An 18,352-nucleotide genomic window follows, 5' to 3' on the forward strand; every position below is an offset into this window, starting at 1 on the left:
AATGCATTCTATATGTGTTCTTTTGAGAATTTTTTGTAGATTTATATTGAAAACTAGGGAGCAAAGTTGAACCCAAGTCCATTTCTTCTATGAGTTTGGAAAATATTACTTTGAAACTGGTAAAAAGGAGAAAAAGGTGGGAAAAAAAAAATGACAAAAAAAAATACCCAAACTGTTGGTAACATTCATCAGTTTCTCTGGCCAAAACAATCCAACTTGTCAGGAGCACATGGCACTCAAAAATAACAGAACTGAAAAAAAGAAAAGTCTCACCACCCATGACCATGAAAAAGAGCAGCCCTCCATGTGATAACCCAGACATGCAGGTCAAGGAAAGGAATCCAGCCAATTTGTGGCCAAGGCCACATTTGACATTTTTACTAGCCCTGGAGCTGAATTAAAACCTCTTCCTCCAAATGAAAACCCCCTTCCTCTTTTTATAAAACTTCTAAGACATACTTTATTACCAAAGTGCATGACTATGTGTTAATCTGTTATAAAGAAACGTGAAGTGATCTTCTGCCCATTGTCTATGGCATGCTTAATAGAAATTGCTGGTCTATAAATGCTGTTTCAATTGTTCACCTTTTAATGCTCTTTAGTAACATGTCAATGTGAATGAATGTCAAGAGAATAATCCCTTTATTTAGTATCTAGACAAATAAATAAATAAAAGTCCCATCCACTCCCTCAAGACATGTCTTCCTAATCAACCCTTGCACACAAAGTTATATATTTTTTCTCTGGTGCCATGTATCTCCTCTCACTGCTCTGACTCCCAAAAGACCTCAAGGTTCAATTACAGCTGCAGATATAATCAATACTGATTTTACTCTGCAAACATAACAATAAATTCTAAAGCTGCTACTAGCAGCCGACACATTCTTCACTAGCTCTATACTGTATATCTCTGTTGTAACTTGCTGATATTGTAGCTATGTCACCGGTTCTATAGATTAAAACAAAAAAAATGGCGAAAGTTCAAAATATGAGATTAGATCTTTCAAAGCAGCAATGAAGTATTTCATTACAGAAGCAGTTTTGTGTGTGAAATAGAAACATATTTTAATATCTAGAAGAATAAAGATTCAGTTTCAGCCCCCTTCTAAAGGAAAAGAGTTTGAAATGAATGTTGGTGTTCCCATTAAAGTCTTAATACTGAAAATGAAAAACTGATATTTATGGAGGTTTATCCTAAAGTCATTATCTCTATATAAATACCATCCATTTCAGCTTCCACTTAAAACTATTTTCTCATTCCAGATGTCCTTCCCACATGTTTAGGTCACCTTTCCTGTCTTAAATAACATAGCATCTTATCTTTCAGTGTGACTTGGGAAATGTTAAGCTAGCCATAGGCACTAGATCATCGTCAAATAAGCTTGTACAATCCAACTGCTGAACAATTGTTTTTTCCAGATTAGTGGATAGATATTCAATGTAGCCCATGCAGAGTATCCACAAACAGCTCCATACAGGTGCAATAAGAGAGCAGTAGGTGTGTACCTACCGAAGCCTATGCTGTGTAATCTTACATTTATGCCTCCTACATCACCAATTGCATTCCATATTCATTCTAATTACAGATATTTTACAAAACATTTGTTTAAGTACACCAGGCTATGTGCCAGAAGCACCAAAAAAGGTGCCAAGCATCATTAACAGGTGTACTCCAAAGAATTTGGTGATCTAGTGCAGTACAGTAACCCTTGAATAAAAAAAACACACTTACTCAGCAGGCAGACTCTTTACGCAGCCTTTGGTTTCTTCCTTAATTTTGACTAGTGTGTATGTTTAAACTCAGGGAACAATCGCAATGGGCAGGGAAACCCACCCTGATAGCAATTTTTTTTCCTTAAAACCTATCAGCCTAGGGACATGCTACTGTCTGACACTGAGATGATTGCCAAGTTCTTCACTATCAACTGTCACCACGGTTTTCATGAATAAATGTGACGGTTCCTACAACACAGATTTCCTATACACAGAGTTACTGTCAACACAGATATGATTATAGTGTTACAAATGCAGACAGCTGTCTTCCTGCACCATACATGATATTTAAGCAAATAAGAAAGATGTTCCTAATGACAGGAGGTATATATGTGCAAACTTATATCTTCGGATACCTTAACTATATACTCAAATGACTGTGTTCATTTTAAATGACCTAGGGATGATTTATAAAAGACTAAAAGTAAAGCTTCAACTTTTTTCATAGAAATATATATCATCTACAATATTATTATTATTATACAGTATTTATATAGCGCCAAAGGGTTTGCTCAGCGCTGTACAATAGCAAGGGGGACAGAACATGAGACAAGACAGAAACAATACAATACACGAGGGGTTCGAGGGCCCTGTTTTTTTGAGCTTACAATTTAGGAGGGAGGGGAAAGTGGTACAGGAGGAAATGGCTGTGGGGGATGGAGTGGTGGGAGGAGTGGAGGAGGTCAGTTGTTAGGTGAGGGTGGGTAGGCTTCCCTGAAGAGGAGGGTTTTCAGGGTGCGCCTGAAGGTGAGGAGGGTAGGCGACAGTCGGATGTATTGGGGTAGGGAGTTCCAGAGGATGGGGTAAGTCCTGGAGAAATTCTGCAATCAGGCATGGGAGGAGGAGGAGACCAGGGAGCTAGAGAGTAGGAGGTCCTGTGAGGAGCGAAGGGCATGGGTAGGGTGATATTTGGGTATCAGGGCGGTTAGGTAGTTTGGGGCGGCATTGTGAATGGCTTTGTAGGTCAGAGTTAGCAGTTTGAATTTGATGCGCTGGGCAATCGGGAGCCAGTGAAGGGATTGGCAGAGGGGGGTGGCAGATATGGAGCAGTTGGTGAGGTGGATGAGTCTTGCCGCTGAGTTCAGGATTGACTGGAGTGGGGATAGCGTTTGTTTGGGTAGGCCAGTGAGAAGGGAGTTGCAGTAGTCCAGGCGTGAGATGATGAGGGAGTGTACGAGTTGTTTAGTAGTGTCTGGGGTGAGGAATGTACGTATCTTGGAGATGTTGCGGAGGTGGAGCCTGCATGATCTTGATAGTAATTGGATGTGAGGTAGGAAGGAAAGGTTTGAGTCCAGGGTGACACCCAGGACTCTGGCATGTGGGGTGGGAGTGATGGTGGCATTGTTAGTAGTGATAGTGAGGATAAAGGAGGAAAGGGGAGGGGGGCGAAAACCAGGAGCTCAGTTTTGGACAGGTTTAATTTGAGGAAATGGAGTGACATCCAGTCTGATATGTCGTTCAGGAGGTGGGCAATGCGGGCGGAGAGTGAGGCGGTGAGGTGGGGGGTGGAGAGGTAAATTTGTGTGTCGTCGGCATAGAGGTGGTAATTGAAGCCCTGGGAGTGTATTAGTTTGTCAAGGGAGGAGGTGTAGATGGAGAAGAGGAGGGGTCCGAGGACAGAGCCTTGGGGGACTCCAACAGAGAGGGGGAGAGAGGGGGAGAGAGGGGGAGGTGGCAGTGTTATATGTGATGCTGAAGGAGCGTTGGGATAGGTAGGAGGAGAACCAGGAGAGAGCAGCATCCCTGATGCCAAGGGAGTGCAGTTTAGTAAGGAGAGGGTGGTCGACAGTGTCGAAGGCCGCGGAGAGGTCAAAGAGCAGGAGGAAAGATTAATGGCCATTAGCTTTGGCGGTTAGCAGGTCGTTGGTGATTTTAAGTAGGGCGGTTTCGGTGGAGTGTAGGGGACGGAAGCCAGACTGTAGAGGATCAAGGAGGTTGTTATCAGTGAGGTGGGCGCTTAGGCCTTTTACCCCTGTAATGTTTGGGGGTTTCTTAGCTCAGGGTAATGCTCACCAGTGTGTAGAGTCCATGCTAGAAACTGTTTAAGGGCTTGTTGGCCCACTTTTATTAAAGAAAACAAAAAAAAGTCCATACAATGCGTTTCCTACAAAAGGGTTTCCACCATCAACACAAAATAATGGCAAATTCGGCCTCCTGGCTTACACATGCAACAAAATAGTTATTCAAGCTCCTGGCTGTGCAGGCCTTCCACTTTAGACCCTCATCTGTCTCTCACAGACGACTTCCTCGCCAACACTATCCACACAACTGACAGCCCCTTGATGCTCTGGCCCTCAGGCTTGGTCCTTTCCTGTGCATCCCTCTGGCTTCTCCCTTGCACATACCTGGACTCATTGGGAGGGTGGATCCCAGAACCCGGTCCTGACTCTACAAAAATCCCAGAACCCACCTGCACAACTAGCGTGCTAGCTGTTCCTAAAACCTGGTCCCAGATCAATTTGAAATCTCAAGGCTCCAGGTCCCAAAATATTTTTTTTTTTTTAGTTTGATTTAAAAAATGAGGCCTCATTCATACACTTTGCAATTTTTTTTACAAAACATCCAAAACAATTCTCCAAAGGAGAAAATTAGCTGTGGCTCATCACATGTGTAATTATGCCTTTTTCATATGCACAATCTTGGTATTTGTCAAAATCCATGGTGTGTTGGATGAAGGGGTAGAAGGTAAATTTGGGACATATTTTTGTGAGCCAGGAGGTGCAATAGTATAAAAACAGTGGGGTGCAACAGTATAGATTAAATATATGCTACTGCGGGTTAGTGAAGGCTGAAACCTTGGAAAAGTATGTCCCTCCTGACAAGCTGCCAGAATGCCCTTCCATTAGATTGTAAGCTCCACGAGCAGGGCCCTCACATTCCTTCTGTACTGAAATGTATTGTAATTGTACTTTCTCCCTTATATTGTAAAGCGCTGCGCAAACTGTTGGCGCTATATAAATCTTGTATAATAATAATAATGTAGGTGCCATAAAACATAAATGCTGCTTCTTACATGTGGCCACTTAGCAGGAGGTATCTACCGGAGAACAGGCAGAAGACATATCCAGAATGTGACATTGATGAATGACTGTGAAACTCAATTTTCATCGGGCCCTGTTATCTGGACCTGTATTGCCTTCTTCAACTCCTTTACCAGCCAAATAATTAGATTGTACAAGTAATTATTCTGACCACTGAGCAGCTGGCTGCACTTCCAATGAGAATAGCTCAAAACTTGTCAGAGAAGACCAAACACTCATAATAATTTCTAATGTTCACATTGCTAATTGCAAACCATAATGCTCACTCCTGGTGACTATTTAGCAGGTTTCATAAATACAAGATTTAATACTTACTCATGCATTTCCCTTGTTTATTTAAGGCAGTAAAGCTTCTCAAAAGGCAGGTTCGGTTTCTTGCTGAATGCTGCTAACCTCATGTCTGGAAAATCTCTTCTATCAAGACATTCTCTATTTGTCATTCAAGGACTGCCAGTATGGAGAAATGCCATTTCCTGTAATAAAATAAAAGCATTGCATATTAAAGTTGGAAAACAAATATTTAATAAGCAACCAAGAAAACAGTAACCACTCTGTGCAATGGGTTTATACAGTATGCAGATACTTGTGACAATAATGACTTCTTCTCGATAAAGCAAACAGTAATCTGCAAAACACAGTCTAGTGATTTTCAGTCCTAAGCCATTTTTGGCACTTTTTGTTTACATTTTAAATTTAGGAGGTTTTTTTGCTAGAAAATATCTTAGGAACCCTAAACATGATATATTTTTAAAAAACAGAAGCCCTAAAGAATAAATTGGTGTTTTTCTAATTTTTTATGTCACATGGTATTTGTGCAGCAATTTTCCAAATGCAATTGTTTGGAAAAAAAAAACTTTTTTAATTTTATATAAAAACATACATACATAACATTTTTTGTAAAGTATAAAAGACGAGTAAATAGATACCAAACATGTCACGGTTTAAAACTGCGCATGCTCGTGCAACAGTGACAAATGTAAATTTTTTGTATAATTGTAATTTTTATTAAAGTTTACAACAAGAAGAGAAAGAAGAACCAAATACAATACAGAAGCATATATTAGTGAATGGTTTTACAAATGGCATGGGTGAATAAAGAAGAGAACACAAGCAGGTCCCATAGAGTTCAACACATTCCTGTTCATGCAAACAGTTTTAACAGATACAAAAATAGAAATACTGCATCTAGGAAGGATAAAGTATCTTATTAGAGGTGGGGAATTGTCGGACCATAGAACGGTGTTATATAAACATGCCTGTAAACCCATAATATATAAACATAATCACAAGAAATAATGTGCTTACACGTACGTACAATATAAACTTAAAAAAAGGAAAGAAAGAGAACCATGCAAAAGAAATAAGAAGGAACAGTCATCGAAAAATAAGTCGACATAAACCTTGCCCATTACTTGGTCCAAAATATATTTCAAAATGTAAGCAAATCATGTAACAGGTTGTGTAACTTTGACTATGCACCCAAATTTTAGTTAGCAAATAGCATTAAGGGATTGTAATGGAAGAGTGAGGTAACCCATAAGGTGAGTTCTCTCAGAAGTTCCATATTCTGTGAAAAGTGTCAAGGGATTCGTTAGCCGTTAGGTATTCCAGCTTCCTGACCTCTGCTACAGCAGAAATAAATTGTATGCTAATTGGAACTCTGGGAGTTCTCCAATGGCAAGGAATTTGTCTCCTGGCTGCCGTGAGAATATGAGCAATAAGTCATTTAGCACCCTTAGTTATGCCTAGTATAGGTAGGCATAAAATATAATTAAGTCAGTCTAGGGCAGGGGTAGGCAACCTGCGGCTCTCCAGCTGTTGCAGGACTACAAGTTTCATCATGCCTCTGAAAGTCATAGCTGTAACTGTCAGTTTTGTAATATTGCAATGCCTCATGGGAAATGTAGTTCCACAACAGCTAGAGAACCACAGGTTGCCTACCCCTGGTCTAGGGCAAGAGAAGTATCTAAAACATTCTCCAAAACTTGCTGCACTATGGACCAATAGGTCTGTATAAGGGGGAAAAACCAAAGAATATGGGCCAAGGTACCTATGTCTCTTTTACATCTCCAACAAACTTTTGGCACCTTCTCATTAGTCAAATGTAAAAGACTAGTTCCGTACCAGTACATTAAAACATTATAAATGGTTTCCTTATGGCAGACACATCTTGAAGATTTAGTAGCCATATCCCAAATCTTTTTCCAGCAAATCAAGGGGATAAATCGATCAAAGGCTAAACATTTCTGTATATATTTATGAGTAACTGCTGTAAAGGAGGATGCTTCTATTAATATTTTATAGAGATTAGAGATAAGATGCAACTGTTTAAGTCCCTGGGCACATGTGGATTCAAAAACTGCTGAACTTTCTAGAGTTAAGGAAGGTCTTAAGGTAGCAAAAATGTGTCGAAACTGAAGGTAGACGTAAAAGACCTTAGTGGGGGGAGGTTTCTCCTAGTCTGAAGCTCTTCAAAGGACAAAAGTCTTCGAGTCACCGGGTTGATAAGGTGGCATAACTGAAAAATACCCACCTATACCCATGGGAGCATATCTAAATGTCAGAGATGCAGGTGTGACCAGAAGTGTGTGGACTGACACAGGGAAACGCAAGCTTCAGATATGGTATAAATAAGACGCTTTATTAAAGACTAACAATACAAACATAAACGCAGTGCACCAAACCCCAAGCTAACACAAATACATACAACAAGGTGAAACAAACCCAAACCTAAACTGATACAGATACCCAGGTACATACACATGTAGAGCACAACGTAGTTAGGCAGGCCGGGTCGATAACTATCAGGCAGGTAGGTACAGGAGGAGCAGGCGGAGAGAATGGTCAGGGTCACAAGCCAGGGATCAAAACAGGAGAAGTCAGCAGAGGTCAGGATCAGGCAGGGTCGGCAACAAGTCAGGCAGGAACAGGAATGCAGGTTACAAGATACAGGGGCCCATGGAAAAACACACACCAAGGCACAGACTGCAGGTCTGGCCATCCCTTAAATACGCCTGCAATCAGCCCCAGGTGATGGCTAATTGCCGAAGTGAACCTCTGGTTGTTGAGAGCACCCGCTGGCCAGCCCTGGTACTGCAGCCCACAAGGCATGTGAGTCCCACCACTATTGGCAAGTCCATTCCTGACACTAAATGAGAAAAACCATCTGGCATAGCTGGATTGTACAACACATTGGTAATATAGGAGCAGGGTGGGATCAGGCGGAAGTTTTTATTACAGGAATGCCAAATTTTAAGGGTAAAAGTTTTAGAGTTGAGTAATAAATTAGGATTTAGCGATTTGAGAGATCCTGGATATGTGCCCAGGAGGGAACTGGGATGAGCCGAATAAATCCGATCCATCTCTATCTCAGACCATCTAGCATGTGGGCATCTAACTGTTCAAGCTAAAGTAGGACGTAGATGGGTAACAAAATAATATTTAATTAAATCTGGAGCACCCAGTCCACCCCTGGACCGGGGCGAGAGGAGGACAGAACAAGCTATCCTATGTACTCTATAGTGCCAGATAAAGTTGAGAAAGGAGTTTTGCAAAGACCATAGGTGAGTCAAGGGTATTGGTATGGGTAACGTCTCAAATAAATACAATGAATTAGGCATGACAGACAGTTTAAGAACATTAATTCAGCCAAGAAAAGAGATATCCAGAAAATTCCATTGTCTCAACAGAGTACAAATCTCGCCAAATAGTGAAGGATAGTTAGCCTCATATAATGAGGAGTAATTTGAAGTAATATGTATACCTAGATATTTAATGGAGTATGTGCACCAATTATGTTTTTTAGATTGTAACTTGGATAACATATGTACTGGGACATTGATAGGCAGAGCTTTAGTTTTAGAGCTGTTTATCTTATAACCTGAGAGGGCACCAAAAAAATACAAAATACATCGGCGTAAAACAGGAAGAGTATTATCAGTTATAGTAAGCAAGATGTCATCAGCAAGTAGTGGCAGCTTGTACTCACTTTTATGTACATTGACTCCCTGTATGTCGCCCTGAAGACCTATTGTGGCTGCTAGGGGATCAAGGCACATAAACAATAGAGGGAACAAAGGGCATCCCTGCCTAGTGCCATTGTACATCTCAAAAGTGTCTGACATAGCATAAGGGAGCTTAACTTGGGGCTTGGAATACAAAGCCTTCAGAGCTTTAAATAAAGGTCATTTTAGTACAAAGTGTCCTAAGGTAGCAAACATATATATGGGCAACTAAGGTGATCAAAAGCCTTTTCTGCATCTAGGCTCAACAGTAGTGCTGAGGTGTTTGTCTTCTTAATTAAGTGCTGAAAGTGACAGTGCAGAGTTTCATCATTAAGAAGGGTTATATTGAAATCTAAAAGATGATGCTAAATTGGGAAGAGACGGTTTATAATTAGAGATGAGCGAATTGAACTTGGCGAAGTGGAATTCGTTTCGAATATTAGGAAAAATTCAATTCGCGCTGAATCCGAAAATTAGCAAACTTCGGATGCAAGAATCGAATTTTCCCCGATCGGCCGATTTTCATCCCTTCTACAGCCGGCAAAAAGTGTCCCTGCAGAGAGCTCCGCTATTTCTGACAGTTCTCTGACAGTTACTTCACATTTACAGCGGTTGAAACATTGTATCTATTTGTTTCCATTTGGATACAGATGTTTTTATTCGGAAACAAATAGATACACTTTTTGCTGGAATGGAATTCTTCTTCTTCCTCACCATCATCCTCTTCTTCTTCCTCACCATCATCTTCTTCCTCACCATCACCATCATCTTCTTCCTCACCATCATCCTCTTCTTCTTCCTCACCATCATCCTCTTCCTCTTCCTCACCATCATCCTCATCCTCTTCCTCTTCCTCACCATCATCCTCTTCCTCACCATCATCCTCTTCCTCACCATCATCCTCTTCCTCACCATCATCCTCTTCTTCTTCCTCACCATCATCCTCTTCTTCTTCCTCACCATCATCCTCTTCCTCACCATCATCCTCTTCTTCTTCCTCACCATCATCTTCCTCACCTTCTTCCTCTTCCTCACCATCATCCTCTTCTTCTTCCTCACCATCATCTTCCTCACCTTCTTCCTCTTCCTCACCATCATCCTCTTTTTCTTCCTCACCATCATCCTCTTCCTCACCATCACCCTCTTCCTCACCATCATCCTCTTCTTCTTCCTCACCATCATCTTCCTCACCTTCTTCCTCTTCCTCACCATCATTCTCTTCTTCTTCCTCACCTTCTTCCTCTTCCTCACCATCATCCTCTTCCTCACCATCATCCTCTTCTTCTTCCTCACCATCATCCTCTTCTTCTTCCTCACCATCATCCTCTTCTTCTTCCTCACCATCATCCTCTTCTTCTTCCTCACCATCATCCTCTTCCTCACCATCATCCTCTTCCTCACCATCATCCTCTTCCTCACCATCATCTTCTTCTTCTTCTTCATCCTCATCCTCATCTTCTTCTTCATCCTCATCCTCATCCTCATCTTCTTCTTCTTCATCCTCATCCTCATCTTCTTCATCCTCATCCTCTTCTTCATCCTCATCCTCATCCTCTTCTTCAATTGAAGCTGCTTCTGCTCCGCCACTCTGCCATTGGACTCTTGATAGTCGTCTCCCCACACTGCTGCTGGGGGGACTTTTTAACATAGGCCTCTGTATGGCCTTCAATTTAAGCTGCTTACGCTTCGCCACTCTGCCATGGGCCCCTGTACCGCCTCCTCATGCTGCTGCCAGGTCCAGAGTGTGTCATGGGTCCCTGTACGGCCTCCCATTGCTGCTGTCTCCATCGCCACACTCTGCCATGTGCCACTTTCAGGTCTCCTCACACTGCTGGTGGGTTCCATTTTGTCATAGGGTGCTGTATGGCCTCCCATTGCTGCTGCCTCCACCGCCACACTGTGGCTCCACACTCTGGTTTTGGCCCCGTGACTGCCCAAATGAGTGAAGTGTGCGGTGATTCTAAGATCGACGGTACTCATCTGCATGTCATACTGACTGACAGTATTATTTCTCTTCCCCAGCAGACTCCAAGGGCATTTAAATTAAAGGTACAGTGTTCTGCACTAATATAAAGGCTCTCTGAAGCCTAGAAACCCTTTTAATAAGTTAAATTCGCAGCGAATAAATTCGCATCGAATCAAATTTATTCCGCAAATTCGGCGAATCAGCCGAATCAAATTTTTGAATAATTCGCTCATCTCTATTTATAATCATAAATAGTGATAAACTTTATTAGTGTCCATACAATTGTTATGTGAAAACCCAAAATTAAAGTCAATAAATCTTTCTTCCAATCTCTGAAAAAAAAAAATTGGCAAATGAATCCAGTAAATGCTGTGTACCTCAAAATAAAAGAAAACTCAATAGTGTATTATGCTCACAAAAATAATTAATAAATTCATTGATAATCACTAGAGATGAGCGAATTTCTCAAAAATTCGATTCGGCTGATTCGGCGAATTCCAGTATGAAATTCGATTCGATGCGAATTAATTCGCTAAGAATTTAACTTATTAAAAGGGTTTCTAGGCTTCAGAGAGCCTTTAAATTAGTGCAGAACACTGTACCTTTAATTTAAATGCCCTTGGAGATGAAAAAAAATGGAAACAAATAGATACAATGTTTCAACCACTGTATGGAGTGAATGTCCCAGAACTGTCATAAATAGTCTATTTCTGACAGTTATGGGACATTCACTCCATACAGCGGTTTCAACCGCTGTATGGAGGGAATGTCATAGAACTGTCAGAAATAGACTATTTCTAACAGTTCTGGGACACTCACTCCATACAGCGGTTGAAACATTGTATCTATTTGTTTCCATAAATGGATCCATTTATGGAAACAAATAGATACAATGTTTCAACCGCTGTATGGAGTGAGTGTCCCAGAACTGTCATAAATAGTCTATTTCTGACAGTTCTATGACATTCCCTCCATACAGCGGTTTCAACCGCTGTATGGAGTGAATGTCCCAGAACTGTCATAAATAGTCTATTTCTGACAGTTATGGAACATACACTTTTTGCCGGCTTGGAATTATTCTTATTTTCATCCTACTTCTTCTTCTTCTTCATCCTCATCCTCTTCTTCTGAGGATGAGGATGAGGATGAAGAAGAAGAAGAAGAAGAAGAAGAAGTAGGATGAAAATAAGAATAATTCCAAGCCGGCAAAAAGTGTATGTGCAGAGTTCCTCTGTTTCTGACAGTTCTCTGACAGCTTCTTCACATGTACAGCAGTTGAAACATCTGTATCCTAAATGGAAACTAATAGATACAATGTTTCAACCGCTAAACATGTGTTCCTTCTGTCAGAGAACTGTCAGAAATAGCGGAGCTCACTGCAGGGACACTTTTGCCGGCTGATCGGGAAATATTCGATTCGCGCACCCGAAGTAGGCAAAATTTCGGATTCGACGCGAATCGAATATTTCCTGAAATTCGACTCGAATTCCGGTTCGCCTGGTTCGATTCGCTCATCTCTAATAATCACCAAAATAATTATTCCCAAAAATTCCTCATTATTTTCGTGCAAAACGCATAAACCCTGAAAACACGTGATAGTGAAACTCTCTGTGTAATAGTTATATATATGCTTCTCCATGAATACTCAGTGTACACATCTAAGTGGTTGAATTGCATTACCTTACCCCAATAAATAGTAAGCCAGCCTTTTAAAAAAAATCCAGAGGAGGATATGGATCAACCGGAACCTTATAGATACCTTCTGATCCCTCAATACTCTTTCCAGTACTCTTGCCTCCTTATACTCCAAACCATTCATAGAGAGAAAATAAAGCCATATAGTGCAGTATGTTTCAGATAAACAGATCGGCGCTTTAATATAAATATGCTTACATAAAATGCCATTAAAACTGCATAAAAAATCCCATGACTCCACCTCGAACAGCTTCCAGGAATGCCAAACAGTAATACCACACTCAAAACGGCCGCTCCGCTACTTTCGGTTTCTCAGGCAACGTCCAACGTCACATCCCTTGACGCGTTTCGTCACTTCCTTGACTTCCTCATGAGGAAGTAAAAATGTATTTTTAATCTATGCAGTTTTATCCCATATGGAAGAAAAATATGTTTGAAATATATTTTAAAATATATGTTAAAATTACCGTTTATATGTAATAGACACAGTATATTTGAAATTTATTTTTTTTTAAATGTTTCATATATCCTAGATTGTAAGCTCCAAGGAGCAGGGCCCTCAAATCCCTCTTGTATTGAACTGTATTGTTACTATATTGTCTCCCGTTATATTGTGAAGCGCTGAGCAAACTGTTGGCGCTATATAAATCCTTTATAATAATAATAATAATAATTTTGTAATAAAAACACATTTCAACATGATATATATATATATATATATATATATATATATATATATATATATATATATATATATTGAAATATATTTAGAAATATTGTATATGGCCACAATTGTAGCATTCCATATATATATATAGCACATAGGGAAGCATATTTTTAAAATATATTTCAAATATATTTTTCTTCCATGTGGGATCTAAGTATATGGTTTTGTCTTTTCTTGTCAATTATTTACAAGCTGCTGTAAAAGTGGCTGAGATTTTGACAAAATTAGACAAAAAGGTAAGCTTCTTAAAGTGAGCCTGTGGTCAGGCTATAGACTTTCAAGTGCATATTATTAACATGCACAAAATAGGATGACCTGTAACTGAAGGCACTGCAAAACAAACCATCCTTAAAGTTTCTTACAAAACTAACCTTCTAATCTCTAATGTAAACACGGAGCAGATAATATAGGATGCGTTTGGAGGGTGGGCTTGTCTGCTGAGAGAAACACAGCTGCAGTGCTTCTGCTGTGATTTTGTGGACAAATTGCCCCACAGTGCCAATAGCTAAAGAGGGTTTTTTGTGAGAATACATTTTGTAAATGATTGTTAAGAATACGTAAATTCTTTACAAGTCCTGTCACATGTTTATATTTCTGCATTGCAAACAATTTTTGAATACAAATAGACTACTGTGAAAGCTACACCTTAAGTGTGTTCAAGTATCTTAACAAATTACATTTTTTGCTGAAAAGATTTGAAGGAACGCTCACTGTTTCTTGGATCACAGAGGAACAATAGACTCATGGCTGGGGGAGTCTGGTGAGGTGTGAAGGCAATATTGACATGAAGATTATATTTTTTTTTCCAAAATCTGTCATGATTGGGAGTCCATCATCTGCTGTCTGCAGGTACCTTTATACCGTATATCAGATAGATTACTCGAAATCCATTTTATGATGCATCTGGCACAGATTCTAATGAAAGTCCATTTTCCCAGTTGATGCTGGAAATAAACAGGTCAGTTTTTCATCCAGAATGAAGATTCCAGTTTCACTTATGATAATCTCTTATGTGTCTGCTTAATGAATCCTTACAGCTGTGCAATTCAGAGTGATGAAAAGATGTTTTTAGCATGCTGCAAATTTGTGATTTGAGAGCCTGAGGCCACTGATATCGTTTACACAGAGGGCACTCTGTCAAATAGCTGAAACAATCTTTTACTATAAAGACATTTTCAAAATGAACTACCAACAGCTAATTTCTTTGGAAAAAAAGAAAAATAATGATAAATATATAGCAGATTTCCATTATTCGATAAAAGGATCAACACCAGATAGTGAAACAATACTTTAGCAATGCAAAATATATTATGCATTAACAAAAACATAGCCTAAATTATATGTTTCCAGACTAATCTCACAGTTTACAATTATCTCTTATCACCAACATATTTCTAAAAAGTTATTTAGAAATGTATGCTTTTGGACTTATGCAATCCAGGTTTTTACATTTCTTGCATTTTTTCTTGCATTTTGAGCTAGATCCCATGTTGGTTGGAGTAACAGAGATCCATTACACATATTGGTAGATGATTCCAGGGTGCCGGGTTGGGCACCAAACAATCTGAATATAATTTTCTTGTAATTGTTATATATTTTTCTATACACAGTTTTATACTGTGCAGATGTTTTTTGCTTGCTCCCTTCTATATATATTGGCATGAGGTATTGAACCATATTTGAAATATTGCCATGCACAGCTGGGCTGTGGAAAAGCACATCTGACCTACCTACAGTAAGTATATACTCAGGTGGTCAACATCTTCCAGTGAGTTTGGTCCTAGAGGAATACGAGGCACTGTGCACAGAGTGGATGATTATTGTGGTGGAAGAACACAGATGGGGTTTTTTGATGGTCAACATAAGAATTGAGACACTTCTTTCTTTCATGAACCGACACTTTGGGGGCCAGTTCACAACAAAAAAACACACTCCAGATGTGTTTTGGATGTTTTTCTGCTTACAGTTCAAACCACACTGCATTGCAGTGTGTTTTTGATGTGTTTTGCTGTGCTCCATTACAGTTTAGTGCAGAAAAAATGCAGCATGTTCTACTTTTTCTTATGCACCGGAAACTGGCTGGAACTGACTTCACTGGTGTGAATAAGGTCCATTGAAGAATATGGAAAACACTGTGCATGCATTTTTGATGCAGAAAAAAAAATGCACTGGACTGCATATAGTGTGAACCAGCCCTGAAAGAGACTTATTGCACTTTATTACTTCTTTACATTAAACAAAAAATGGTAAAATAAGTGAGCGCTACAGCAATCATAAGCAGCCAAAGCACCAAAATGCAGACCAAAAACCTCCAAAATAATCTGAGAAAACAAAAAGGGTGCGGCGCTGGAATCCCAAAAAAATGCATACATATAAATTGAAATTAACCAAGTGGTTATAAAGTGACAAACGTTCACGATGCAAGATAAAAGTGATATTGGTGAGCACTTATCAGTGTGCTAGGTGTTCATGATCATAAACAGTCCTAAAAACAGTTCATAAAGTGCTTTAGAAGTGATGATCCATCTGAGAGGATCTCAGACAAATGCTCCTTACAACATTCTGGTGACGTGCCGTGAAACTGTTAGGAATACGCACTCACTAGATGCGCAACCGTTATGCGCATATATACCGTTATGGATCTCCTTCCCCTGGGCAGTTTGCTTTTGGTTAAGTTTGGTTAAGTGCAATTTATATGTATGCATTTTTATTGGATTTTAGTGATTCCAGCACCGCACCCTTTTGTTTTCTCTGACTTCTTTACATTAGAATTCATAGATCACACTCTATAGTGTATTTCCACAACTGTCACATTTATATGGATTATGTTGGTAAAGCGCAGATCTTAATCTTTTTGGGGGGGATATTTTTACATATTAACCTCCCTGGAGGTATTGCCGAGTGTAGCTCGAAGTAAAGTTTCAGCACCACAAGCGGTATCCCCGAGCTACACTCAGGAATACCTTGCAGCGTTGCTCCGGGATCACTTCTTCACTTACCTTGTCCTTTCGCTCCCGTGATGATCCCCCTGCAGTGTCCACGGCAATGTCCTCCGTGCTCCGCTCCCTGCGACGTCAGGACGTATGGGGGACAGAACTGGTGGGAAATTTTAAAATGTCAAAAAGTGACATTCACTCAATACACTAAAATCACATAGTAAAACATTACTCTATCAAACCATTTCACATACATTTTGTCCCTAGTGCTTTGTCCTGTGCCCTGCCTGCATTTTTATTGTTCTTTCTGCCTTGAAACTGAGAAATGTCCATGGCGTCCAAAAAGCGTCCCTTTAGGTCAAAAGTGGTTTTAGACCAGCTAGAGAACAGTGATAGTAAATTAGAACCACTTGCAGAATTACGTGATAATGATTTGTGGGGAAATTTGTCATCAGACACTGAAAACGATTTTGCGACTTTGCTCAGTGATGTGCGAACATGGCGCCATATTTCAAATTTCAGTGTTTTTGGTTTGATTATATTATTGAATTAAATTTATTATATTTTTAATGATTATTTATTAAATTATAATTTATGGTTTTGTGTTTTAAATTTTAACATAACCGGGATGTTTACTAGACTCTCGTTCGGACAGATTTCAGTGAGTTATTCCTAAAAATTACAGGCCTACAAAAAAAAAATACATATTTCCATGCAAAAAAATGTACCGCTTTGAGCACAGAAATACTGACATAATCAGACTGCTAGGGAGGCTACCTGCTTCCAGACTGCCCTATAGCAGATATACTGCTACAGGGTGGCACGGGTGCACAAACTCAGGTGGACATGGCTTTCAATCACCGTGTCCCGGTCGGTGATAACTCACCGGCGCCCGGTGATTGCTGAGCATCTCCAACAGGGAGAACTGTTTGTAACAGTTCAAATATAAAAAATCCCCGTCAATTGAAAATTAAGTTTGGGAATTGCAGTTGCACAGAGAGGGTTAATAAGAGGCAAAGGAAAAGGGGAAAAGGGGAAAAGAAGGGAGAGGAGAAAGACATTAGGAAAGGAACAGAGGAAAGAAAGAGAACCAGAAAAGAACCAGACGGGAAAAGGCCAGGAGAAGAAGGGGGAACATATAAAGAGAACAGGATAAGACAGAGCAGCTCTACCACCCAAGAGCCCAGTCAGACCCCAAACTAAACTGACAGTGGCTATGGCAGGCCCACGCGAGCCAAATCAAGGGGATGCCCTAAGATACGCATCGGTATAGACAAAGTATTGCCAAGGCCTCCAAGTATCTCTAAAATACCTCTCCATGGTCATAAAGAGAGGCCGTACGGTCCTCATATCTCTCAGCTCATTGACCTTAGAGAACCAAAGGGACCTTGTGGATGGATGCACAGACCTCCAACACAGAGGGATACAAGCCTTGGCCGCATTCAACAGTTGAATTGTCAAGGAAGCCTTATATTTCTTTATAGGGTGATCAGCAAGGTGCAGCAGGCATGCCACGGTTCATGGGCTACATCAACACTCGTTAGATCTCTGCTACTATCTGCCAGAAAGGTTGGATCTTAGAGCAAGTCCAGAAGATGTGCAGCATCGTACCACACTCAATCCCACATCTCCAACATAGATCCGAAACCTGCGGGAAAATACTGTGAAGGGTCGTGGGGCCCTTTACCATCAGGTCAAAATCTTGTAACTGGTTTCCTGAACCCTGGATGCAATGGAAGACTTCTGTGTGAAATGGAGAATCTTCACTTCATTTTCTGTGTTTCCGTGAAGCTAAGATCTAAATCAGCTTCCCAGTGAGTGAGAAAGGAAGGTTGAAAGTCATCTTGTGGACTGATCAAGGCAGAATAAAGAATGGAGAGACAATGCCTAATGGGCTCCCCTCTTATGACAAATATTTTCCAGAAGCGTGAGATGATGGCTAATCCCCGGAGAACGAGAACATTTCTGGAGGAAAGTACGGAGTTGCAGACTGTGCCCGAAGGCCAACGGGGGATCTGCGTCCAGAAAATCAAAAAAATGTGAATGCCCTAAGGTCTCCAAGTGGCGAAAATGTGGGGTTTCCCAGAATGCGGAGCATAGGAAAGGGCAGCAGGGAGAGGGAGGAGTTAAGGAAAGTTTTGCTAGACACTAGCAAAGAACCTCCCATGGTAGGGTGGGCCAGGAAAGTCCTAGGCAGTTTCAAAAGGCTC

This window comes from Staurois parvus, unplaced genomic scaffold (genome assembly GCF_062004578.1).
Source record: "Staurois parvus isolate SC_StPar_1 unplaced genomic scaffold, SC_StPar_1.0 ptg000306l, whole genome shotgun sequence".
Classification (NCBI taxonomy): Eukaryota; Metazoa; Chordata; class Amphibia; order Anura; family Ranidae; genus Staurois; species Staurois parvus.